This window comes from Triturus cristatus, chromosome 8, assembly GCF_964204655.1.
Source record: "Triturus cristatus chromosome 8, aTriCri1.1, whole genome shotgun sequence".
NCBI classification, from domain to species: domain Eukaryota; kingdom Metazoa; phylum Chordata; class Amphibia; order Caudata; family Salamandridae; genus Triturus; species Triturus cristatus.
The window spans coordinates 715,160,560-715,187,494 of record NC_140591.1 but is presented as its reverse complement, the minus strand read 5'-3'; positions in this window follow the sequence as shown (position 1 = coordinate 715,187,494).

Genomic DNA, 26,935 nt, shown 5'->3' with positions numbered 1-26,935 from the left:
TTCCTCAACAAGGCAGAGGGTAGCAGGCAGCAGGGCAACACAGCAGGAAAGCAGTTCTTCCAGAGCAGCAGTCCAGCAGAGTGTCAGTCCTTGTAGCAGTACAGCAGTCCTTTTTTCCTGGCAGAGACTTCACATGTCCAGTAGTGTACTGAGCTGGTGGAGGTCAGGGACCGAGAACATACACCCAGTTCTGCCTTTGAAGGAGGGGTGACTCAAAGAGGGGTTTTGAAGTGCACAGAGGTCCACCCTCCCAGATCTGGCTCCAGACTCACTCAATGGGGGTATGCAGCTCTTTGTGTGGGGTCAGGACACAGTCTATTCAGGTATGTCAGCTTGTTCCTCCCATCCTACCCAGGATGACCCATCAGATTTGGATGGCCACTCAGTCACACCTAAGCTCCCTTTGTATGTAGCTGTTTAGAGGGTATACACAAGTCCAGCTGTCACCCACCCCAGACAGGTATTTGAAACAGAGGGCTAAGAGTAGAAAAATGACATCTTTCTAAAAGTGGCATTTTTAAAGGTTAGTGATACATTCAACTTTACCAGTAAACAGGATTTATCATCAGCACTCTAATGAAATGAAGCATGATAGATCTACTCCTTCTCAATCAGGAGTTACAGCTCATAAGTTTAACCCGTTTGGTGCGTCGTACGGCCGGGAGCCGCCCAACGTCACCGTGGGCGTGTGCATCGGACGGCTCCTGGCTGTCCTAGCACCCACCCACAAGGGAAGCGCTGGCGCTCCCCCCGTGGGACGCCCTTTAACGTGCCTCCCCCGCCGCCCTCCATGTCATCTAATGACGTCAGCGTGCGAGGCGCGCTGACGTCATTAGAGGATTCCCAACGCGGTGGAAGCCATTTGCTTTCAGGGCGTTGGGAAGAGAGGAGGTAAGTTTCTCCTCGTGGGAGGGGGGATATAAACAAAAGAGGCATTGGGGGAAAGGAGAGGTTTTCCTTTCCCCTGATGCCTCTTTTGTTCATTCCTGCTGCATGATCGTGCAGCAGGAATGCCCACTAGACCCAGGGATTATTTGTGAAAGTGATTTACTGTTTGGGGGAGCGGCCCTTTAGGCAATGTTTTTTGGCTTTGTCTGGCCCCCTGGGGGGCAGATTTTACCAATATTTGTTTTAAAGTGGCCCACTAGGCCACCAAGGGGATACTTTGTGGGGAGTGGCCCCTTGGGCAAGGGTCACTCCGCTTGGGGGCTATGTTTTTGGCTGTCTGCCCCCATGGGGGGACAGATCTTGCCACTTTTATTTTATATAGGGCCCACTAGGCCACCAGGGATTTGTTTAGGGATAGAGACCCCTTGGGCAAGGGTGGCTCTCCTTTGGGGGCTGTGTCTCGCCTTCTTTGGGCCCACTAGACCCCCAGGGATTTCTTTGTGGGGAGTGGCCCCTTGGGCAAGGGTCGCTCCCCTTTGGGGAGCATCAATTTGGCCGTTTCTGCACCCCTGGGGGGCAGATCGGCATATTTGTTTTTTGTATGGCCACTAGGCCATCAGGGATTTATGTGTGGGGAGTGGCCTCTTGGGCAAGGGCCGCTCTCCTTTGGGGCAATCTTTTTGGCTGTGTCTGCCCCCTAGGGGGGCAGATCTTGCCTTTAAAAAAAAGAAATCGGGCCCACTAGACCACCAGGAATTTGTTTGTGGGGAGTGGGCCCTTGGGCAAAGGTCCCTCCCCTTTGGGGAGCATTAATTTGCCCATTTCTGCCCCCCTGAGTGGCAGATTGGCTGATTTCTTTTTTTGTGTGGCCACTATGCCCCCAGGGTTTTTTTTATGTTGGGGAGCGGCCCCTTGGACAAGGGTCGCTGCCCTTAATGGGAGGATGATTGGTGCAATTTCTGTCCTCTTTGGGTGGCAGATTTGCAGAATGTTTTTTAGGCCAATCTGCACCTAAGGGCAGAAGAAGCCACTAGACAACAGGGATTTTTAACTTTCTATGTCGGGGATTGCCCTCAAGGGCAAGGGTTGCTCCCCTTTTACGGGGGTGAATATTTTATATATACTCTTAGGCCCACCTACCCCTTAGCTTGTTGGTGGATTGTGTGTGGACTGGTGCATTATTTGCATATGTGATTGTAATGTTTTGTTTTCTCCTTTTTATTCTAGGGTAAAGCTTTTGATTCCTATTTGCGGTTTCCGTAGTGGTTGTTTTTGTTGTATTTACTCCAAATGAGTATTATTGTCATGCATGAATGAATTTTTTTGTAAGTGGTGTCATAATGGCAGCATATTTAGTTAGTGGTTTTTAGCATGACATTCTTTGCGATGTGTTTTGCATTGTCTTATATGTAATTATTTTTTATTGGGATATTCTTGATCCTTACTGTGCAGAGTAGGTGGTTGTGAGTCTAGCTGCTTCTGGCAAGTGATTGGTATAGTGTTGGAGTATATAGATCTTTGTAATAACGCTACATTTTGTTTATCTCTTTTTTTACAAAGGATTTTTTGTTGTTGACTTGTTTGACAAGTTACCTTTATTTGTAAGCATTATGGCTAGCCGTAGAATTACTGCTCAGCAGGCGGTTGGTATGCTTCTAGAATCTTCCTCTGAGCAGGATTATGACACTGACAGTGCGTCTGATGGAGTGGAGGGAGGGAAAGATTCAGGCAGTGAGTTTTCTCCCCGCATGGAATCCTCGGATGATGAACCTACTCTCAGTGCGGATGTAGCTACTCTCAGTGCGGATGAAGTGCCTGTTTTAGAAGGTGACACTGATGGTGCAAGAGGCATCTAGATCGCAGCATGGGGCTTTAAGGCTTCCCATTGGAAGCGCTGGACTCTGAGTTGATCCAAACACGGTGCAGCCGTTGTTGCCTGCCTTTAGTGGTGATGCAGGGTGTAGAGTGGATTGTGAATTTTTTTGCCTTTACAGTTTTTTCAGTTGTTTATGGATGATGTATTTTTGGCTGAGATTGTTGAGCAGACTAATTTGTATGCTGAACAGTTTTTGAGGGACATCAGTGCTAGACTTAAGCCCCTCTCTAGAGTTATCCGGTGGACTCCCACAAATCTGGATGAGATGAAGAAGTTTTTCGGTTTGCCTTTTTTGATGGGCTTGATAAGGAAGCCGTCCATGGCTTCATATTGGTCTACCAGTCCCTTGATGGCAACGGCCATATTTCCTGCAATTATGAGTAGTGATGGGTATTTACTTTTGCTTTGGATGCTGCATTTTGTTGATAATGCTTTGGCGTTGCCACGAGATCACCCTGACTGTGACCGTCTTTTTAAGATTCGGCCTGTTCTTGATCACTTTGTGGATCGATTTTCAGAGATCTATAATACAGTGAAAGAAATAGCTGTTGATGAGTCTTTGGTCCTGTTCAAGGGCCATTTGGTTTTTTACATTCGTAGCAAGAGGGCACGTTATGGAATTAAGATGTATATGTTGTCTGAGAGTAGGACATTATATGTCTACAATTTCCAGGAGTACACTGGTAGAGATTCCACTATTGACCCTCCTGGTTGTCCGTCCACTTTTGGAGTTTCTGAGAAAATTGTGTGGGATCTCGCTAGAGGACTGTTTAACAGAGGCTACCATTTGTACCTTGATAACTTCTACACTGCTGCGCAAATGTTTAAGGAATTGTTCAAAGTGGACACCTTTGCTTGTGGCACAATCCGCTCTAACCATAAAGGTTACCCAAAAGAGCTTGTTTGCAAAAAGCTTCAGAGGGGACAGTGCAGTGCCTTGCGTAGTGAGGAACTGCTAGCTGTGAAATTTATGGACAGGAGGGATGTGTACATGCTGAATACCATCCATGATGAGAGTACTTCACCTGTGACTGTTTAGGGTCAGGTTGCTGAAGTGCGCAAACCTGTGTGCATTGTAGACTACAATAAGCACATGGGTGGTGTCAATAGAGTAGATCAGAGGTTGGAACCTTACACTGCTGTTCATAAGGCTTACATTTGGTATAAGAAGTTGGCCATCCATCTCTTCAATTTAGCAACTTTCAATGCTTTTGTTGTGTTCAAGGAGCGTTCTCCTGCGTCAAAGATGACTTTTGTTCAGTTTCTGGAGTCTGTGATAGGCAGCCTTGTTGTTGTGGAACAGACAAGTGTTCCTAGAGTTGGAGTGGTGGAGGATGTGGCTAGATTTAATCCCTCCCACGCCCAAAAAAACAATTCCTGTAAGAGATGTAGAGTCTGCTTGCGAAGAGGTATGCAGAAGGAAAGTCGTATGTACTGTGCCGATTGTCCTTCTAACCCTGGGCTGTGTGTGCCGACATGTTTCAGATTGTATCACACTCATAAGAGTTTTTGGGAGCAACTGTAAGTCTAATAGTGTACTGCCTGGTCTGTATGGTTTTATACAGTTGTTGTTCAGTTTCACGTTTGGCAATGGAATGATGTCTTTAGTTACTGCTGTTGTTTTTGTAGTTATAGTTTTGTATCGAGTTGCAATTGGTTTGTGTTTTCTTTTTTGTTAAAAAAAATGTAATGATGGTGTGCGTGGACTGGCGCTTGGCTAGCGGTGTGCGTGGACTGGTGCTTGACTGGCGGTGAGTGGACTGGTGCTTGGCTGGCGGTGTGCGTGGATTAGCTCTTGGCTGGTTGTGTGCGTGGATTGGCACTTGGTTGGCCATGTGCGTGGACTGGCGCTTGGATGGCGGTGTGCGTGGATTGGCGCTTGGCTGGCGGTGAGTGTACCGGTGCTTGGCTGGCGGTGTGCATGGACTGGCACTTGGCTGGTGGTGTGCGTGGATTAGCGCTTGGCTGGTGGTGTGCGTGGACTGGCACTTGGCTGGCGGTGTGCATGTATAGGCACTTAACTGGCGGTGTGCGTGGACTGGCGCTTGGCTGGCAGTGTGCGTGGACTGGCGCTTGGCTTGCAGTGTGCGTGGATTGGCACTTGGCTGGCGGTGAGTGGACTGGTGCTTGGCTGGCGGTGTGCATGGTCTGGCGCTTGGCTGGCGGTGTACATGGATTGTCGCTTGGCTGGCAGTGTGCATGGATTGGCGCTTGGCTGGTGGTGTGCGTGGACTAGCGCTTGGCTGGCGGTGAGTGGACTGGCGCTTGGCTGGTGTTGTGCGTGTATTGGCGCTTGGCTTGCTTTGTGCGTGGACTGGCGGTGTGTGTAGAGTGGCACTTGGCTGGCGGTGTGAGAGTAGTGACTTGCTGTTGGTCACTACATACACTGCTAGCTATACGCCACTCCCTGAGCTGATGTGGTTGCTGTGTCAGGAATATGGGCGTGTGAAAGTGATGGGCCCTTGAATGGCGCTGTCTGCTGGTGTGAGTGTTGTAATGTGCTGGGCCCCCGGCTGGCGGTGTGAATGGTTTTGTATGTGTCACACATATGAAAGGTGTATGAATGGCCTGTAAAGAGGTTGGTGCCTTGGCGTGGCTTTACAGCTCACAAGCTGTGAGTCAATGGTTCAGTTTCTCGTCCTTTCAATTATTAACAGTGCATTTCATTTTTGTGATATCTCTGGTTAATACAACTGTATATACTGAACCATCACTCACCCTCGTGCCAAATCCAACCAGTATGTATGTGTGCTTGAGGAATAGATGGTTGTGCAGAAATATTTGTCTTTTCTATCTTTCTCAAGCAGGGTGTACCGTGTCCCTTTTTGTGAATGTTGTAATGTGTTGGTTTTGTGCCTGGTGGTGTGAATGGTCTTGTGTCTATCACGTATGAAAGGTGTGTGAATGGCCTGTAAAGCGGTTGGGGCCTTGACGTGGCTTTACAGCTCACGAGCTGTGAGTGACTGGTTCAGTTTTTTGTCCTTTCAATTATTGACAGTGCATTTCATTTTTGTGAAATCTTTAGTTAATAACATTTTATATACTGAGCCATCACTCGTCCTCGTGCCAAATCCAACCAGTATGTGTGTGTGCTTGAGGAATAGATGGCTGTGCAGTAATCTTGGCTTTTTTGTCTCTCTGCCAAGGTGTACATTTCATCTAAGAAAAACCTATGAATTGTAGCTATTGTCATAAACTAAACACCCGTGGTAGTACATGGTGATGTCTCTCTTGTGGAGCCCAACAGGTTATCTTACCCACAATGTCCTGCAAACCTCAAAATGTGACTGTCACAATTTCCTTGCATTATTGTGCCAAAATATTCATGCTGCAGAAAGAAACAACAAATGTCCTACCCCCCAGCATTTCTCCAAGTATCCCAATAGAAATGGTACCTCACTTGTCTGTGTGGGCCAAGTACCCGTGGCAGGGAAGGACCCAAAACCTATTGAGGCGACATCAAAATTACCTATCACAAACCAACCTGGTTTGCCAAGGGGGTCCCATTAGTTTTTGGCCGCGGGCTCAGCGGCCATCTAGGGAAACCTACCAAACCCACACATTTCTGTAAACTAGACACCCGGGGTAGTCCAGCGAGGTATGGCTTGCGTGGGTCCCCCAACATTCTCCTACCCAGAATCCCCTGCAAACCTCAAATTTAGCATAAAAAAATCAGTTTTTTCTCAAATTTCTGTGTGGGAAAGTTCTGGAATCTGCGTGGATCCACAACTTTCCTCCCACCCAGCATTCCCCCAGGTCTCCTCATAAAAATGATACCTCACTCACGTGTGTGGGTCAAGGACCCACGACAGGCAAGGGGCCAAAACCTAGTGAGGCGACATCAAAATTACCTATCACAAACCAACCTGGTTTTGCAAGGGGGGTCCCATGAAGTTTTTGGCCCCGGGCTCGGCGGCCATCTAGGGAAACCTACCAAACCCACACATTTTTGGAAACTAAACACCCAGGGGAGTCCACTATTTTGGGGAACGTGGGGTGGGTGGAATTTTGTGGATCCACGCAGATTCCAGAACTTTCCACCACAGAAATGTGAGGGAAATGTGTTTTTTGACAATATTTTAAGTTTGCAAGCGATTCTGGGTAACAGAACCTGTTGAGAGCCAGTCAGGTCACCCGATCCTGGATTACACTGGGTGTATAGTTTTTAAAAATGTTTAGCTTTGCTAGGTTTCCCTAGGTTCCAGCAGAGCTAGGGTTAAAAAACTACAGCTAGGCACTTTGCAAAAAAAGGGTAATTTTTCACTGTCAAAATGTGGTATGTCCACGTTATGTTTTGCACCGTTTCCAGCCCCAGGCACTAAGCCTACCCACACAAGTGAGGTACCATTTTTCTCTGAAGATTTTGGGGAACGGGGGGTGGGTGTAATTTTGTGGATCCACACAGATTCCAGAACTTTCCACTACAGAAATGTGAGGAAAATGTAAGTTTTTTTGACAATTTTTTAAGTTTGCAAGGGATTCTGGGTAAAAGAACTTGGTGAGAGCCAGTCAAGTCACCCTATCCTGGATTCCCCTAGGTGTCTAGTTTTCAAAAATATATAGATTTGCTAGGTTTCCCTAGATGCCGGCAGAGCTAGGGTTAAAAAACTACAGCTAGGCACTTTGCAAAAAAAGGGTCATTTTTCACTGTGAAAATGTGGTATGTCCACGTTGTGTTTTGTGTCGTTTCCTGTTGCGGGCACTAGGCCTACCCACACAAGTGAGCTACCATTTTTCTCGGAAGACTTTGGGAGACACGGGGTGGGTAGAATTTTGTAGATCCACACAGATTCCAGAACTTTCCACCACAGAAATGTGAGGAAAATGTGTTTTTTTGGACATTTTTTTAGGTTTGCAAGGTATTCTGGGTAACAGAACCTGGTGAGAGCCAGTCAAGGCACCCCATCCTGGATTCCCCTAGCTGTCTAGTTTTCAACAATGTATAGGTTTGCTAGGTTTCCCTAGGTGCCGGCAGAGCTATGGTTAAAAAACTACAGCTAGGCAATTTGGCAAAAAAAGGGTCAGTTTTCACTGTAAAAACAAAGTGTGTCCACGTTGCGTTTTGGGCCGTTTCCTGTCGCGGGCACTATGCCTACCCACAAAAGTGAGGTACCATTTTTATCGGGAGACTTAGGGTAACACAGGATTGTAGAGCAACTGTTATTACCTATTGACTTTCGATGCATTTCTGCCTTCCAAATGAAAGACAATATGTAAAAAAGAAGTTATTTTGAAAAATGACCTATAATTCTAATGCTAGTATGGGTACTCCTAATTTCGGAAATGTGGAAATATCTACTGTTTCTAAACTCTATATTTTAGAAATACATATGTGTCTTTCATACTGATTTTTCCATGTATACATTTTCCCAAAATAATTGCTATATACACGGTACATAATAAATAACCATTGCAAGACGCTGCTCAGTAATTGGCTCTGGGTTCGTCGGGTTCTTGGTGAACCTACAAGTCCTATATATCCTCACAACCAAAAAGGTCCAGCGGATGTAATGGTACATTGCTTTCAAGCAGCTGTCATAATTAGAAGAAGTTAAAGGTGAAAACGTTCACACGAATGGTTGGTTTTTTTCAACTAATGTTCAATTTTTCCCATATTTAACTGTTAGTTTCTATAAAGTAACCTTGAAGGATGTACCCAAATGACCCATTGCTGAATTTAGAATTTTGTCTACTTTTCAAAAATATATAGCTTTACAAGATCCATTATTGCTTTTATACCCATTTCTACCATTAACTGGAAGGAGGTTGAAAGCACAAAAAATAGCAAAAATAGGCCATGTCCCAGTAAAGTGCCGGAACTGTGTAAAAAATGTTGGTTTTCTGACAAAAGTCTGCTTGTCACTGAAAGCTGGGGAGATGGTGATTTCAGCACCACAACCCTTTTGTTGATACCATTTGCAGGGAAAAAAACAGACACTTTCAACTGTAGCCCTTTTTCCCATTTTTCCCCCAAAAAATAAACTTTAGCAGTACTTTGGCTAATTTCTGGGTCCCCTCCAGGGTAATCCACAAACCCTGGGTACCTTTAGAATTCACATGATGTTTGAAGAAAAGGACGTAAATTTGGCGTGAATACCTTATGTGGTCAAAATGTTACAGGGGCCTAAGCGCAAACTACCCCAAATAGCCCAAAAAAGGCTTAGCACAGGGGAGGAAAAAGGCCTAGCAGCGATGGGTTAATAAGGAATTCTCAATATTAACCTGCAAGAGGGCAGGACTCACACTAGTGAAAAAATGATTTAGGTTTTTTCACTACCAGTACATGCAAAACGTAAAAGTACATGTCTTACCTTTTTATTACCCAGCTCCTTACTCTATGGGCTACCTATGTGCTACCTTAGGGGTACCTTATATGTCATAAAAGGGGAGTTTAAGGCTTGGCAAGGGGTTTTAAATGGCAGGTCGACATGGCAGTCTAAACTGCACACACAGGCTCTGCAGTGGCAGTCCTGAGACATATTTAAAGTGCTACTTGTGTGGGTGGCACAGGCAGTGCTGCAGGCCCACTAGTAGCCTTTAGGTTACAGGCCCTGGGCACATTTGGTGCGCTCTACAATGGACTTATAGATAACTTATAGATAAATTAAATATGCTGATTGTGGATAAGTCAATCAAACCATGTTTTAGGGGACAGCCACATACACATTAGCACTGGTTGGCAGTGGTAAAATGCTCCAAGTCCTAAGGTCAACAAAAATAATCCAGCAAAATTGGAGGCATGCAGGCAATGCACCCTAATGCTGACAGCCATAACAGTTTGGTAAGTGAATTAATCATATTGACACGCATATCCAAGTCTTTAAATACCTCCTGGTCTCTTCTTTTCTCTTTCATGTCTCTCTTAGGTATCCCAGGTCCTCCAATGTCAGATTACATGGAGGAACCAATATATTGCCATTCTGTGTTTACTCAACAATATACCTGGACTAGCAAATTTATGTTGCATCCTCTTTTTCATAGATTTTAGGATTATGCCTAGCAGACATTGTTTTATTTTTTCTCAATGTAAATAGCCCTCACACCAACCACCACCCCCTAGTATTTGGCAATGAATCTACATATGCAGGACATAGGTAGACATGATGTGTTCCTCCCCCCTACACTTTGTACATGTGCTTGTTCAGCCTTAATGGGGTTAGGTAAGAGTGATGCAGGAAACTGAAGTGTTCCAGTTTAAATTTGCCATTTCTTGCCATCTCCTGTACATGGGAACATGATCATTTCCACTCTCTATCCTTGAAGAGCGCCTGTAGGGCTTTTTCTCACTTCTGTAGGCTTTCATGTATAATTGCATGGGTAATTGCCTTAGTTTCAGTTGAACCCAGTTGGGTGCTAGGTGTGTGTCTATGCCTGTTTTTATCTACTGCTCAATTGTTGGAACTTTGAGGGCTTCAGGGTGCAGGCACCGTGTAGTTATGCTGCTATGTCTCTATCCTGTGTTATACTCGATCAGGAGGGGCAAGTAATCAGAAAGGAATCTGCGTAGGTCCTCTACCAACCTGGTCCAGTCTACTGTATATGTTGTGTGTGAAGGAGTAACACAAGTACTCTCTAAGTGTTGGGTGGGGTGCCATTCAGATATCAATACAGTGCACATTTTCCATGACTTCTGCTACTTTTTCTGTAATTCCTATTTTTTGAGAAAGGTGGATGTTTATCCATGTTGCCATTTTTTTTTGCCATGAATTATGCAATTAAGATGGGGCATGCTGCACGGGGGGCTTTAAACACCCGGAAGGGCCTGACTTCTTTTTGTGCCCCTCGACAGGTGACATCTACCCAGCACTTGAGCCACGCAGGAGTTGAACATGGTTGCCCTATTCGATGAGTATTTACCCTTCACGGGTGGTTTTTGTCCATCCACCCAGCACTGAATCACTGGTAAACGCTGAGCCCCCTGGCGCTACCCCTTGGGATGAGTCCCATGTTGCTCTTAGTTGTTGGCCTCTTGTGGCCTACTTGAGATAGGGGGAATGCTCTTCAGCCATGTTGGGTGGCAGTAGTGTGCGGGGTGGGTTGTTTGGGTAATGGGTAAGTTAAGTAGGTTGAACTGCTCTTCTTTTTATTTTGTTCCTCCTCACCCCTCCCTCCCCTTACCCACTCTGGTCCCACATCTAATGCTGGTGAGCTTCACCCCTTGCGATGGAGCACATGATTATACGTGAGTGCATGGATTGGTGAGAATGCCAACAGGTTACATTCACTAAAAGCAGTAACTTGGAATAGGCAAGGGGTGAATGATTGTAGAAAGGTGTGGTTAGTGGCAGCACTCCTTAACCGTCATGGTGCAGACATTTGTTTCTTACAGGAAATACATCTGACAGGGGCCAGCTGCTCATGCATGCGGGCAGACTGGATGGGGTGAAAATTCACAGCGGGATACTCCAACTATGCTAGGGGCACAGCCATCATTCTCAGAAAAGGTCTCCCGTGGTACACGCGCACCGCGATATGCGACCCCCAAGTGTGATATGTTATAGTCGCTGGGGTACTGGGATGTTGCCCGGTTAGGTTAGATTTACGGCCCTAATACGGATGACCCCCAGTTTTTTGGTGAGGTCTGGTGGCTGGTGGAGTCTTTGGGTCCTGGGGCAGTTCTCTGGGGACGGGTTCAAAGTGGTCCTTGATGCAGAGAGGGATAGATTAGTCGGGGCCCACCGACCACTTCCGCGGGCGGCTGCACAGCTGTGGGTCCTCATGGAAAACCACAAACTGGTTGATGTTTGGCGCCGTCGACACCTGCCCAGTCAAGAGGGCACTTGAATATCTACAGCAGGCCCTGCATGGTCCAGAATTGATTACTGGCTCACAAAGCGTGACGTAGACACCTAGGTCAGCAGTAGCATTCATCCTGCCCGAACACTTTCAGATCATGCTCCGGTCTTGTTGGAGTTCACATTACCTGATGCACTGAAGCAGGGCCTTCAGTTGGAGGCTTCCGGCTGGTGCCCTCCGTGACCAGGTCTTCATGAGAGGAGATTGGGTGGGCCATAACGAAATATTTTGAGATAAATACTGGCACAGTGGACTCCCAGTCCACGTTATGGGAGGCATTTAGCATGGTTATTAGGGGCAAGTGCATTGCTAAGCAGGTGGGAGTTCTGCCCTCACTTAGAGGTGATCTCGGACACCTTGAGAAAGAGATAGGAGTTCTTGAATCAGAATACTTTGTGACTGGTCAGCTTGCAGTTCTAGGGCAGATTAAAGCGAAAATAGCAGAATTTGAGGTGGAAGTGCACAGAAAGACACACTATCTGGGGAAGGAGGTGCGGGTCGGTCACTACGGTGAGGGGGACCGAGCCGGGAAAACTCTTGCAGGCTTGCTCAAAAAGCTGTGGGCAAATGAATACATCAGTGAGCTATGCATTGATGACGATGGGGCTGTGGTTGGACAGGCAGCTGTACAAGCAGACATGCTCGCATAATACTGTTCGCTATATGCGGCGCGCCAACGGGAGGACCTTCCTGATTTGCTCCCCTTCTTTGACTCAATAGAACTAGTATGGTTATGTGATGCTCACCTCAAATACTTGAATGGGCCCTCTTTTAGAGGAGGAGGTAGGTGGGGTAAATCGGGCCATGCCTGGGACAAAGCACCTGGACTGGTTGGACTCACGTCCGCCTTCTATAAGGAATTTGTGCTACTTCTTGCGCCCCACCCCCTCAACATGTATGAGGAATCACTGGAATCGGGCATTCACCCTCCCCCTCTCTCCGACAGGCGCTTATAGTGACCATCCTTAAACTGGACAAGGACTCGCAGCGGTCTGACTCCTATCGGCTACGATCAATTATCAACCTTGATAACAAAATCTTTGCAAAATTGTTGGCCACTCGTTTGCTCCCGCTGCTTCACACAATACTTAGACCTGATCAGTGTGGTTTTTGTCCCTGGTAGGAAACCCTCCCATAACCTCCGCACCTTGTCCCAGTAATGCAGGAGGTGGACCCCTCTCTCCTGGCTGCCGCTGTTTTTCTGGACGCAGTCAAGGCGTTCGATACGCTGGAATGGCCATACTTATTCTAGCTTCTCACCTGCATCGGTCTGAGCCCTGCTTTCATTGAAAAGATCGCCCTCCTATACTCTTCCCAATGGCTAGATTAAGGATCAATGGAGTGGTCTCCCCCCCAGTTGGAATGACACGCGGCACGAGTCAGGGGTGCCCTTTGTCGCCCCTCCTCTTTGCGGTAGCTATGGAACCTCTGGCAGCCAAACTGCAGTAGCACCACGCACGGCGTGGCCTTGCCTTCACCCCCCGGATGATCTTGGAGTCGATGTACGCAGACAATGTGACTCTATACCCGGGTATGTAGTGTGCTTTACAAGTTACATGATTGATTGATATATGTCAAGCACCCGGTGATTAATCTTGACCCCCTCATCTGTGAAATCACTAGATTTCGTGGCCATTCGGGTATTACTATTAACTGGGGGAAGTCCATGATCTTCCCTCTCACGGCAGCCACGGACATGTTTCAGTCTGAATTCCCACTCAAGTGGGCAGAACCCCCAGTGAATTACATGGGCATCTTGCTTAGTCAGGATCCTGAAGAACTGTGGCGTTATAATAATGGCAGGCTCATGGAATGGCTGGAGGACCGGTTGATCCACTGGAAGTCGCTCTCAGTTATCCCTGGCTGGTCGGATCGCCATTGCCAAAATGGTGATATTACCCAAGTTTTGTATGTCTTTGTAAACCTTCCTCTCCCTCTACTTATGAATCTAAGAAGAGACTTCACTCCAATTTGATATCCCTCGCCCGGGCAGCCTCGAGTGGCATGGGGGACTCTCACGCTCCCATTTGAGCAGGTGGGGTCTGGGTGCTCTGGACATGGAGCTTTATCACAACTGTGCACAGGCTCAATTCGGGTTTCATTAGGTGTACCAGACTCAATTCATGGCGTACAGTGCCCCTGAAAGTGACCAGGCGGACCCGACCCACTGCATATGGTGCTGTTCCGGTCTCAAAGCCCCCCACGGGTGGAGATCGATATGGTGGGCTGTACAGTATGGGCGTGGCCGCAACTCCGGCGCAGGACACACTTGGACACACTATTTGCACCATCAGTGCCGGTCACCAGACAGCCAGCATTACCCTTTGCTACTGAGACGGGGTTTGTCAACGATTAGGCAAGCTACAGCTGCACATGCTGGGACGGGCGTTCCCTGATGGCGTCTTCATTAGTATGGATGCAGTACTTGGGGATGAACACACAGGGCTACTAGATAGACTGACATACTTTCAGGTAAGAACGGTGCTGAGCGCACAATATGAATCATTCCTGATTACGTCACCAACCTTCCATGTTCTGGAAGCGTTCCTAACTAATCCCTCACCCCGCAAGCTTAAAACACGCCCCTACGCTGGTATGCAACGTGAAGCTCCCATAAGCGTCCCCTCTGCCCAGCACAAATGGGAAGAAAGTAGGCCAGGGCGCTGTCACCCAATGACAGGCTTAGGTTAATACATTTTACATTTCTCCATAGGTTGTACAGGACCCCTGTGTGGATGTGCAGAGCAGGGTCGCGTTTGGATGCTAGGTGTGCGTATTGTGGTATGCCGGAGGCTTCCTTCAGGCATCTGGCTTGGGAGCGCCCGGATGTTACAGTGTACTGGGTTTGCGTATTTGATGTGCTGGATGACATGCCAAGCTGTAGGTTGGAGCGCTCTCCGTTGGCTGCCCTACTTGGATTTGTAAGAAAAGTGGCGCAGGCAATAGGAAGCTGGCAGCCATGATTTTTCTACTAGCCAAGAGACACGTAGCGATCTTCAGGGTCCGTAAGCGCAAACCACGCAAGGACGAATGGCTTAGAGATGCAGCACTTTGCCATAACCAATTATCTGAATTCTGGGAGTTAATGCCTGTACAGGCATGCCCTCAGAATATTTGTGAACCATTGCAGAGTTTTCTCGGAACTCATCCCCTTGATTGAGTGCATGGCCCTGCCATGACTGCGAAGCCGGAACGATGGGGATGCAAGAAACATGCACAGACATTTTTTGCACCAGTGTGCTTCTTTATTAGTGGCAGCCAGAGAGACACACTCCCCCCTCCCCCCTTAGGTCTCCCCCTTTTTTCCTATTAGTTGTTGCTGTCTCCCTTCTGGAAGACAAGTGGGCTGGTAGTCCACCGCATGTTTGCTGAGGCAATGCATGCCTCGCTGGACTCTCACAGCAATTGATTTGACAAGTTTACCTGTGAACATAACTTGTACTTCAATATTAAATATGTCCCTCCAATTGCTTTTCAGTCATTATGCAACTTGCTGTTGTTTGTATTTGATGAAAATCCATAAATGCTGAAGGAAAGCAACCTGAATAAAGTGATGTCTGAGGTATGGCTGTATTCTTTGTCTTTCTGCAAAGCCATTAACACTACAAATATTCCATACTACAACTCCACTCTCTGGCTCATTATTGTATAAGAAAGAGATTGCACCCAGTTGTTTGGGCAAGTCCACTACAACCTGCCCTTTGATTTATTAGGTAATATGATAGCCCCCACTATTTCTGTGCTCTATGAAGTTTTTTACTGGATTCAGTAGTGCAATTTTGTGGTCTTGTATATTGTTGCGTATTGTCTTAGCAGGCTTCCCTTTAACCTGCACTATTGCAGTTTAAATTTCAGCTTGAACCAAACTACGCCTTACTATACACAACCTATGTGCAGAGGGATGCGATTCCAAGGGGTCCAAGACAAGAAAAAGGAGGGAGATACCCTTATAACAAGACAAGGGACAGGGTGAGTTAACACAAAAAAACACAAGGGTCCCTAGTCAGTATAACTCGGTTTGGATCATGGGTATTTAACACAGTGCTATTACAAATACATATAATCAAACAATCACTCAATGGCAAGAGTCAGTGCCCCATAAAGAGACTAGTAACAAATTAAAAGGGACAAATAAAATGTACTACAATAAAAATATACAAATACAAAATTATCCTCTTAAAATGTAGTTTACAATCGTTTATATCACAAGAAAACCAAAGTCGACGCAGCGTTTCAGTGAGTTGTTGGTCTTTCACCTTTTTCAGGACAGTTTTCAAAAGTGGAAAGTCGCTAGGAGTCGATTTCACTAGATGTTATTATGGCTGATATCAATAAGTAAAATATAGGGTAATTGATGACCCTCTCTGTGCTTGGATTTTTTTTTATATGAAACCCTTGTTCTTAAAAACAGTAGATATTGGTTTGGCTAGTTGGTGCCACCGGTATAAATTTATTCAAGGACTAGAAAATAAAAACCAAGTCATCAATGAACTGGTGCATTGATGGCGGCCGATGTGCCGCGACTGGAGATAACGAAACGATACAGACGTCGCCGCCGATATATGAATTGAAGAGGGTGGAGGTACTGATCAAGTTGCTGTAATGATCATGTAACCGGTAGAGTTAAAAAGCCCGTTAAAAGAACTTCGGCCTCCCTGCAACCAACGAACAGTCTGTATGTTTTACTTGTGATATAAATGATTGTAAACTGTATTTTAAGATGATAATTTTGTATTTGTATATTTTTATTGTAATAAATGTTATATGTCCCTTTTTATTTGATACTAGTCTCTTTATGTGGCAGTTACTCTTGCCATTGAGTGATTGTTTGAATATATGTATTTGTAATAGCACTGTGTTAAATACCCATGACCCAAACCGAGTTATACTGACTAGGGACCCTTGTGTTTTTTGTGTTAATTCCAAGGGGTCCACCAGCACCCCATAAATGATCATGTGGTACACAACATGAGTGCAGATCTCCTTTGCTAACCTAAGTAGGCTTATAATTATCTATCACCGGAGCACCCCATTGGTAGTGTTAAACACTTTGTTTCTATCACAGCTCCAACCAACCTACCCCCCAAACCCTAGCTGAGCCATCATTATTTATCAATTTCTGAATTGGAATGCTGCCCGACTGGCATTGTTAAATGCTACCTTCGGGTAGCTTCCACAGTCTAGGCTGTTACATATTCCATTCTCCTCTAAGACGTATATGACAGCAGCTGTTCTGAGATGTGATCTGGTTGTTGTACCAGACCCAGTGATCCATCTAATTGGACCACTACTCTTGCTTCTTCCAGAGTAGATCATGATGGTTTCCTGTCATTTGTTAAACGTTTACTTTGTAAATTCTGCGTGATCCACTGGGTTCATCAACCACTGATCTTGTCTCGTATCCAAACTCCAGCCATTTCCACACTTCCTCTGGGCTAGTCAAGAAGTGAGATTGCCCACTGTGAAGTATTGTCAATTTTGCTGGAGCAGGAATATTTATTTTAAGTCCACAGCTCTCAACTTCTGTTTTACTGAGAGGAAGGATTTCTTCAGCTTTTGTACCTTCTGAGGGTAGTTGAGGAAAATTCTAATGACATGGGACCCGATTCACAGAACTAACTTAAGACAAAATCCTAAACTTACTACCATTTTGGTATTCACAGAAGGCACTTACTCATTTTGGTATTCACAGAAGGCACTTACTCATTTCGGTATTCACAGAAGTTAGGAGTCCTAACTTTAGGACTCCTAAATGCCTTCTGTGAATCCCGAAAGTCTTAAAATTAGGAATTTTCTCAGTTTAGGAGTAGTAAAGTTAGGACTCCGAAATGAGTAAGTACCATCTGTGAATACCAAAATGAGTAAGTGCCTTCTGTGAATACAAAAATGGTAGTAAGTTTAGGATTTTGTCTTAAGTTAGTTCTGTGAATCAGGCCCATGGTCTTTGTATCTGTCGTCTCCTTCTCTGCTGGCACATTGATGATGATGCCTCCATTGTGGTTAATTAAGAATTGGCTATGATGACCCCAGAGGCACACCAGAGGTGACAGAGGGACCAGGACCATGTGCGCTCTCTTGAGGGCAAAGAGGACCAGGAGGCCAGCAGGCTGTAGGGTGTTCCAGGTCTATTACTTGAGGACATTTTCTAAGGCATTTCCTTCAGTTCTCTCTGGAAACACCACAAATTGGAGATTGTTCCAAAGGAGTTTGCCCTCTATGTACTCCAGCCTGTTGTCTAGGATTTAGGTGAGCTCGGAGAGGAAACAAAAGATCTGAACCTTTCGGTTGTCAGAGTGTTTCTTAGTTTCTCTCTGACATCCAGAATCTGAGCAGCCAAAGGGTCCCGGAGACTCATCAATCTTTGGGGCTCCCTCCTTCAATCTTCGCCCCAGCGTTTTTGGGCCTTTCAGCATATTATTCATTCAATATTTGCTGGGAAGCCTTTGATAACCTTTCACGCCCCATAATAGAGCATTAAAGGTGTAATTGAACACTAATCTGGAGGAGAGTCCCCTGACCCAATATGTCTCCCCCTCTCCACAACAGGTCCTAATTATTGTCACTGAAAGATTAACTCTGTCCACGCAAAGCCAGGTCTTCTTCCCCACGTTTTTCTTCTCTTTTACGCTTTTGTAATGAAGGACAGGCACAGTAGACCCTCCCAGTTTAATTTCAAGGGTACACACTCAACTTCAGTTTGTGTTCCTCTGGGGACCACTCCTCACCCCAGTGTTTCATCCCCTTGCCACAACATGTCAGTCTTAGGCAGCACAGGTCATGGTGTCCATCACACCTACTCTAGAAGGAGAGGAGGGCAAGACACCTGAAGTGGACCAGGTATTGGAGTTCAGGTCACAGCCACAGCTACAGGGTTTGTTATTTCCCGGAGGGCCTACCTGAGGTAAATTCTGCCAGGCACTAGTAGAGTGCCCTATTCTTGTAGGGTTTCAGAATGAAGCCCAGGAGCATGTCAGCATGATGTTGACCTGGAGGATGCTTTGCCCTAGAGTAAACCAATTTATCCTGAGCCAGGAGCCAGGTAGAGGCTAATTGTAACCCTTGTGCACACACATTTCCTCTTGTCACTATCCTATAGGATGCCTTAACCAGGGCACATGAAAAAAAAGACCCAGGATCACTTGATCTCTTAGAGCTATTGGCCCGGAATGTGCAGAGATACAGAGAGGTTCTGTAAATCTTGCCCCACTTGCCAAATGAGTGGTAAGTCAGTCAGTAATAACGAGAAACTGCCAATGCCACTGAGAGTTATAGGTGATCCATCTGAGCGGGTGGGAATTGACACTGTTGGTCTGGTTGACGTCCCCTGAGCATCAGACAACAAATATATCTTCATTGTTGAGGACCATATCATCAGGTATCCAGTGGTGTTCCTCTAGAGTTGGATTTCCTAAGATAGTGATTTTCAACTGGGGAACAAACATCATCCCCTCATATGTGAGAGAGATGTGGGAGCAAGCTGGTGTGACTTGCCTTTTCCCCATAACATTCCACCTGCAAATCAAAGGATTGGTGTAGAGGTTTATCAAGACCTTTAAAAGCATTATGGGAATTCTGACAGAGATCCTCATGAGGAAGAGGTATCTTCTCCTGCCATGTCTCATATTCGTCTACAGAGAAATTCCACAGAAGAGGTAAGATTTAGTCACTTTGAACTTCTGATTGGTCACCCACTGCGTGGCCCACTCATCGTACTATAGAAGGGTAGAAAGGAACTTCAGAGTCACCTCAGATGGATGTAGTGGGACATGTGACTGGCCTTAGACATTGGATGATGCAATATAGGAATTGGGTGAAGAAAACCAAGCCGGGAGGTTATGAAGGAGTGGTATGGCCAGAATGCAATGCTGGCTGTATACTAGGACTGTCAAGAGGTGTTTTAGCTGAAGGCCATTTATCCAAAGGTTTTGAAGAATAAGTGGGATGAGCCATACAAGGCAGTGCAGGAAATATCTGAGATAAACTACCTGGTGGGCAAAGGTGCCATAAGGGATCCAAAGAGGGTGCTCCATGTCATCAGCTAAAGCCATACCACTGAATATATTTCACAGTGAGCATCAATGGAATGGTAGAGGAGCTTGAGGAACACAATAAGCCACTTCCTTACCTACTGCCTTGTTATGTGAAGGATGGTTCTGTAGATGGGGTACAACGTACATCTGAATTAGTCCCTAAACAGCAAAGACAGTGTTTAGAGGTGCTTGATAATTTTCACTTCTTATTTCACTGACTCCATAGTTGGTACCTGTCTGTGGACAAGACACAGATGTAGGGGATAGGTTGCCAGTGAAGACCAGGGTTTACAGAATGTTTGACCAAAACAAGGAGTGCATCAAGGCAGAAGTTGCTGAGACGTTGTACTTTGGAGCAACTGAGTATTCCCGCAAGCCTTGGGCCAGGAAGGATTGAGAGACTTGTACTTCTGTGTGGGCTACTGGGCCCTCAATGAGGTGAACAGAATTAATGAACACTTGAATTGTACAGCTGGTGATCTAGTGAACCTCTAGAGACAATCGTCAAGTTTGCTTCCCTTTTCCTTCTCCTTTTTTTGTTTGTCTATGCCGGGCCTTCCCCCCCCCCCTCCCCTTTTTTTTAACAATGACATTTTAGTCCCTGCTGGCCCGCACACTTCCTTAGATAAATTACGATTCTGGAAAATTGTGCATATTAATATTTGGAACATTATGCCACAATGAAATTTAGAAACATCATAGTTTTTTAACTTTTGTATTAATGGTCCACCTTTTTTTAATTCCTTTTGTACATATGAAGTATTTTCTAATTGCAATGATTTTAAATAATCAAACAATAAAGACAAATCACTGCTAGTGGAGCAATTTAATTCTGCACATTACTTGAGTAATGTTTGACCTAATCATTTGATACTGGAAGGGGACACTAGCACCAAGTGCAAGAGAGAACACTGAAGTCTATATTCCCAAAGAAAAGTACCAGCTTAGGGTCATGCACTTTGGACTAAGAATGCTCCTGCCATTTTTTGGTGCCTTGTGAACCATGTGCCAGCATGGCCAGAAGAGCTCTGCATAGCCAATCTCAATGACACTACCATCTTTACTAATTTGTGGGAGGACAACTCTAGGCACCTAGAACAGCTATTTGTCAGGATATAGGGAGCAAAACTAATCATTGAGGAAACCAAGTGCCAGGTGGGACAGTCTTTTGTATTCTTGCTTGGTTATCAGGTGGGCAATGGGAAGAGCCACCTGTTGTATCCCATGATCCAGTCTGTTTTGGAATTGGAGTTTCCCACCCCGAAATGAAGTAAGAACCTTCTTAGGACGTATTGTGTGTTACAAAAACTTTGTGGCCAAGTATGGGACAATATCTGTGCCATTGATAGCCATCTGGTAATACAGTAGTTATTAAGAACATAAATATCTAGGCAGTATCATAGAGCTGTTTATCAGCAATCCCATCGAAGAGTCAAGAAGACTTATGTGGTCCATATGGGCAAACCATACAGATCGCATAAGACAGCCCTCAAGATTGTCGAACATGCCCAAATAGGATTACCCCGACATTCCTTGGTGATTATGTGGTAGCAATTGACGTGAAAAAGCCCAAGGGCTGCACGCCATGAGAAGATGAAACACGTTACCTGGGATTTCACTACCTGGAATATCATATTATGTGTGCCATGAGCCAGGAATGCACTCACTTAGCCCATCGTCATACCTGCCACTCTCCTCACTATTTCGCACTCACAAGTACCCCTCTATCAGTTATATACTTGAGTGGTTTCTGTGGGCTCAACAAAAGTGCCCTGCAGAGAGTCCAGGGTAAAATAGAAGGGGAATGGTGCAGGTCTCAAAAATAAATTAAAAGGACTGTACGTATTAATCTGGTCAGTGGTACTTTATTTCAGGGGTATATATTTTGCCAAAAAACAAAATAATCTGATTATTTTGATCTTTTAGACAATATGAAACAGCAGCTGAAACCCATTAGCATTAGCCCTTGAAATTCCAAATTGTTTCCTATGATTTGCTACATCCAGGTAGTTTTCTGATCCTTACACCTCAATGTTTACTGAATCTATTACTACAACTGCAGCGGTCACAAACGCTGTCCTTGATTCACCAAGAACTCTGAATAGCATACAAAATTCAGGTAGTTCAGAAAAAGTTCACCCAGGATTACAATTAGTTGTAATTTGGATGCTTTATTGAACAATCTTTCATGAGTCAATTTTAAGGAACATATGGGCATCCTTAGGTGTACGTTTAGTGTGGTAGTGCAGGAGCATGCTGACCCAAACACCAAACAGACCACCAACCTCCTGGAATCATGAACACAATAAAATACCTTAGAAATTCACTGAAAAAAAGGCCACCTTTTAAAAAACAGTGACATTTGCCAGTTACATGTAATTGACATGAGTATAACTTGCACTGGGACTCTCTGCTTATGACCTCACATATTAATTACAACCTATATGAGATCTGAAATCTATGGCGGTCCAAGTTCTACTGATGGCAGTTATGTAAAACTGGCGATTTCCCAGTTTTTTTGGTTTATTAATGGCAGTGCTTTTTCAGTGAATTTCTCTGGGATTTTTAACACAAGTTAAAATAATACTGCCTTCCATAAGTATAACTCTCTACTTTAACCTTTTTTTTTTCAAAACGTGTTAATTAACATTGCAAGTGCCATAGGGCATATATCTTTACAACGTAGTTACATCATCTTCACTTCTTAACAAAGTATCAATTTCCAAGTAGCAGCACTTACCTATCATCGAGATGTCGAAGCCATAATGTACAAGCCAGGCATCCAGTATTTTTGCTTGTTAGTTTGGGCTGCCTCATGCCACTTATATGGGCTTTTCCAGTACAAAGCATGTGTCCATGCCTTGCATACATTCCCGAACTGTGGGTGCTTAAGATGACTGAAAGTGTTTGGTTATATTCCTTTTCACAGTAAGACAACCAAGGCCATGTAGCATTTCATATACCTGGAGCATCCCTCGTCTTCTATTACCCCCACTAGTACTAACTTTGGTGACATGGAAAGTGGGAGTTTTGTAACCTCCCCCTGGGTTTGTGTTATGGACCTACAGTATTTGTGTGTGGCCGGAAATGCCCAAGTCATATAGAAAAACGTTGCTTTTCCTGCTTGGCATTTCGGGCATTAGGCGAAAGAGTGATTACATATCTTCCAGTTGATGCATAATACACTCTAGTATTATAAAGGAACAAAGGTCCCTCATCGGAGAATATACTGATAATATTATAGGAAAACAATTCTGCCCATATACGCTGTCCAATAGACAGAATAAAATCTCATTAATTGAAAACTTTCATTAAATATGTGGGTGAAAACATAAACGACAAACAGTCAAAATAACACAAAGACTCAGGCACTCAAATGTGACATAAATAAAGAAAATAAGTTAGTGACAATTCAGCACCTCATTGCTGTGTTGTGTTACTCTGCCATGGGAAGGCGATCCATGAACGTTGTTTGGGTGTTCCCACTCAACTCCCATGGATTATGGCGCATCCTCAGATTTAAAAGAACTTGTAGAGCTGGGGATGAGCCAAAATCTTACACCTTCTCAAGGGAGGGGTAACGAGGAGAAATATCTCTATTTCTCTTGTTTCTTCCTCTTTTTACGTGTGCTACATTCAGCAGCACTCATTGAAAGAGGAATATGCCTCTCAGGATTGTTTTTGGTGCATGGGTGACTGCGTTGGCGTTGGACAGCCCATTGTGCGCCTGAGTATGGGAAGGACAGAAATGTGTCGTATTCCATTAAATACGCGCATTCCTGCCCTCTCCCTGTCACTCAGTGCAGCGCAGCAAGATGACTTGCTGTGTTGCACTGTGTCACTTTCTCATAAATGAGCCCCTTCATTTATATATATCATAACATTTACAAATGTTTATGTACAGCTTTACACAGTTTGTGCAAGTAAAGAACCAAAATATATTTATTATACAGTTCAAATGGAGTTATATACATGCTTGGTTGCGCTGAACAGCTATAATTTAAAAAAGGAATAATTCTAAGACATTGAAAATCATATGTTAATCATCTAAATAAAATAGGTCAATGATTTGTATTTCACAGGGTAAGAAAATGAAAAATGCAACCTTTCAAACAAAATGGTAATTGAATAACATCTGCGCCTCATTCCTACAAAGTATTCTGGGCCTCATTTATGAAAAGTGACGCATCACTGCGTGAAAACAGTGATGCGTCACTTTTCACTGCGCCCTCCCTGCGACTCCAATGATGCGTCATATTTACAGTATGAAGCATCATGTCGCAAGGAGTCACAGATACGTCAGTATTTCTGACGTATCTGTAGGCGCAAAAGTGACGCATTGCTGGAGTGTATCACAAAAGTGACGCAACTCCAGCAATGTGTCCTTTTACATGGGGCAAGCCCCATGTGAAAGGGCCTGCGTCAGTCTTACGCCTGCTGTGAGGCAGGCGCAAGATATTGACGCATTTGCACCCTAGAAGTGGCGCAGTGAAATCTCGTAGATTTCACTGCGTTACTTCTACGATGCTTACTTACGTGGGAACGCCCACCCTGCATACATTATACCTGACGCAGGTATAATGTAGCGCAGGGGTTTACAAAGTGACGCATCTACCTAGATGCGTCACTTTGTAAATATGGTGCAACAAGGTCCAGTTTTTACGCCGCTGATGCGTCACAAAAAGTGATGCACCGGCGGCGCAAAAGTGACGCAAGGACTCATAAATGAGCCCCTCTGTTTTAAGTGGCAAGATAGGCTTTTAAAAGGCATAATAGTCTCGTCTCTGCTCCGATCTTTATCTGTCCCTCACCTTTCCTTTGCCATGTAACAATTTACAATTGCTTTCGTTGCAATACAGAAATCCGTTTTACTTTTCGTTTTGTAAGCATGTATTTAAGAGAGGAAACCTACTTGTGCTCATTGTTATTTCCACATCTTTCCCCATATGATGCACGCCTCTTAATGCTGACAATGCACGTTTCTGACGTTGATGATGGTAATCTGCAATTAAATATAGCATAAGAATAATAATTATTTTACAATGCACGCTTTACAATGTCGGCTAAGCTTTAAATATATAAAGTAGATTGCTGTCTGTATCATGAATTAGTAATAGATAAACGTCACTGATAGAAGAAAGTCTACATTTACCCTGGTAAACTTTTAACAACAAAGCCACAAAGCTTCACTTGGCTCATTAGCTCGATGTATGCAGCACTCTAAGCTTCTGTGGATTTTAAATTCAGGGAGTTGAAAAATGTACCTTAGCCCCTCATATGTCCTCCTCGTCCCAGTCATTATCCTATGAGCAGTCCCCACTTCCCAACCAAGAGGATTACCACACATTAACTTCTCTAGCAAATACCAGTAGTATTTATTTTGTTTTTACAACTACTGTGATGAAATTGGGTTAGGGGTTGAAGGAGGTGAAACCCTACTCAAGCAGCAACCGCAATCCTTGTCAGGTTGAGGCACAACCAAACCCCAAATTAACCTGTGTTAAACCCGCTGGTAGCTTGGGACAGAGCAGTCAGGCTTAACTCAGAGGCAATATTTAAAGTATGTATGCAGAACTTCAAACAGTAATAAAGTGAAAACACAACAAAAGAAAAATCCCTCACCAACGTAGAAAAATAGTGTTGGGATGGGTGAATAAGATGCAAATGATTGTCATGATGTGTGCAGACCTGACAACGGCACTATCAATAAATGCAATATGAACATATGCTACAGCATGTGCCATATATAACCTCAACAATGCCCGTCAATGCAATGTCAATGTATGCCGTAACTTGCGCCTGCACAGCACTGCTTACAGCAGCAATAATTATACCAATGTATGTTGTAATCCATGCTTGTACGGTAATAATATTGTTGGCAATAAGAACAATGTTAATGTACCTTCAGATCAAAGCAAACATACCTTTGATCACATCATTAAGAACAATGTCAATGTGCAAGATGACAACTGTATGCACATTGTTGTTAACCCCTTCCATGCTCATGACGGAACGGTTCCGTCATGAGCCACGGTTGAGCTGTGCTCATGACGGAACCGTTCCGTCATGAGCCCGCCCGCGCTCGAACCCTTCAGCACCGCGGCGGAATTCGCCCAGCGCTGAAGGGGTTAATGTCGATTGAATTGATAACAGTGGCTGTCATATTATTCTTAGGAATTCCAATGAACTCACATCATTTCTGTCGGATACACCCAGGGTGACATCCCCATCAACCCAGAGTCAGAGATATGTGGTCATGCTGGTAGAGAACATTTTATTGTACTTCATAAACTGTATAAATTGGCATTCAAAACTTTGTACATCAAGAGATTTTGAGCACACACATTCTGTCCAGGCTCTCCCGGCTAAAACATTTAATTAAACCAACTTGTTTCTGTTTTGCCGAACACCTCTTGTCTTCTTATTTATTTAAGGTAAATTCATACCCAAGCAACAATAGAGTACATTTTAATAAATAAACCAAGACCAAATGACAAATATCCAATCACCGGAACCGGAGATATGCAATTTTAAAGATGCAAGTGAAGATAGCGCCAAAAACTGCAAAGAGACAACTGTTAATATATGGTTGCGCCGGACCAGGACAAAGTCAAAAGTTCAGGCTGACCACGATGGAGAGCGGGCTGACTACAGGGACCCAGTTAGGCCAGCTGAACAAGAGTACCTTAAATGCCGGTTGAGGTCCCGCATCGAGAATGCATTGCACAGCCAAGGATATGTGTCGGTTCTGAGGTGCTGTGCAGCTGCGATGCAAGGTCCTCCTTCATTGCCAATGATCCCGTCAATAAGAGCTTGCAATGTGAAGCCTTAATTAAGGATGTGTCACACAGTCAAGGCAATGCGTCAGTTACAAAGAGCTCCAAGGCTGTGATGCGGGAACCTATGTTGTCATTGAGGCTGCTGTGGATGGGAGATTTGTACTGCAAGGGCCTGCGTCAGTGAAGGTTGGTGGTGGTTCTGATGCAGGGTGCAAGTTCAATGCGAAGTTCTTGGACTGCGAGAGCCCTCGCAGCATAAGTAATTAGTCTATTCGGCTTGGAATTGCACCGGGCAGCAGAGGCGATGCGTCAGTTCTGCTGGATCCACAGATGGGCTGACAGAGCACCTTCACTTCCAAGAGTACAGGGCTAGGATTGCACCACATGGCAGGGTAGGTCTCACAGATGGCATATTCCAGGTGCTATGTTTAAGGTTGTTGGAGCGTTCTGTTCCTGAGGCTCAAGTCAGGAGGCTAGCCAACTAGTCCTTGGTGTCACTTTGGGTCCTAGGTGCAATAGTTGCAGGTCAAGAACTTCTCATCCAGGCAAGACAGCAGCAGTTCAGC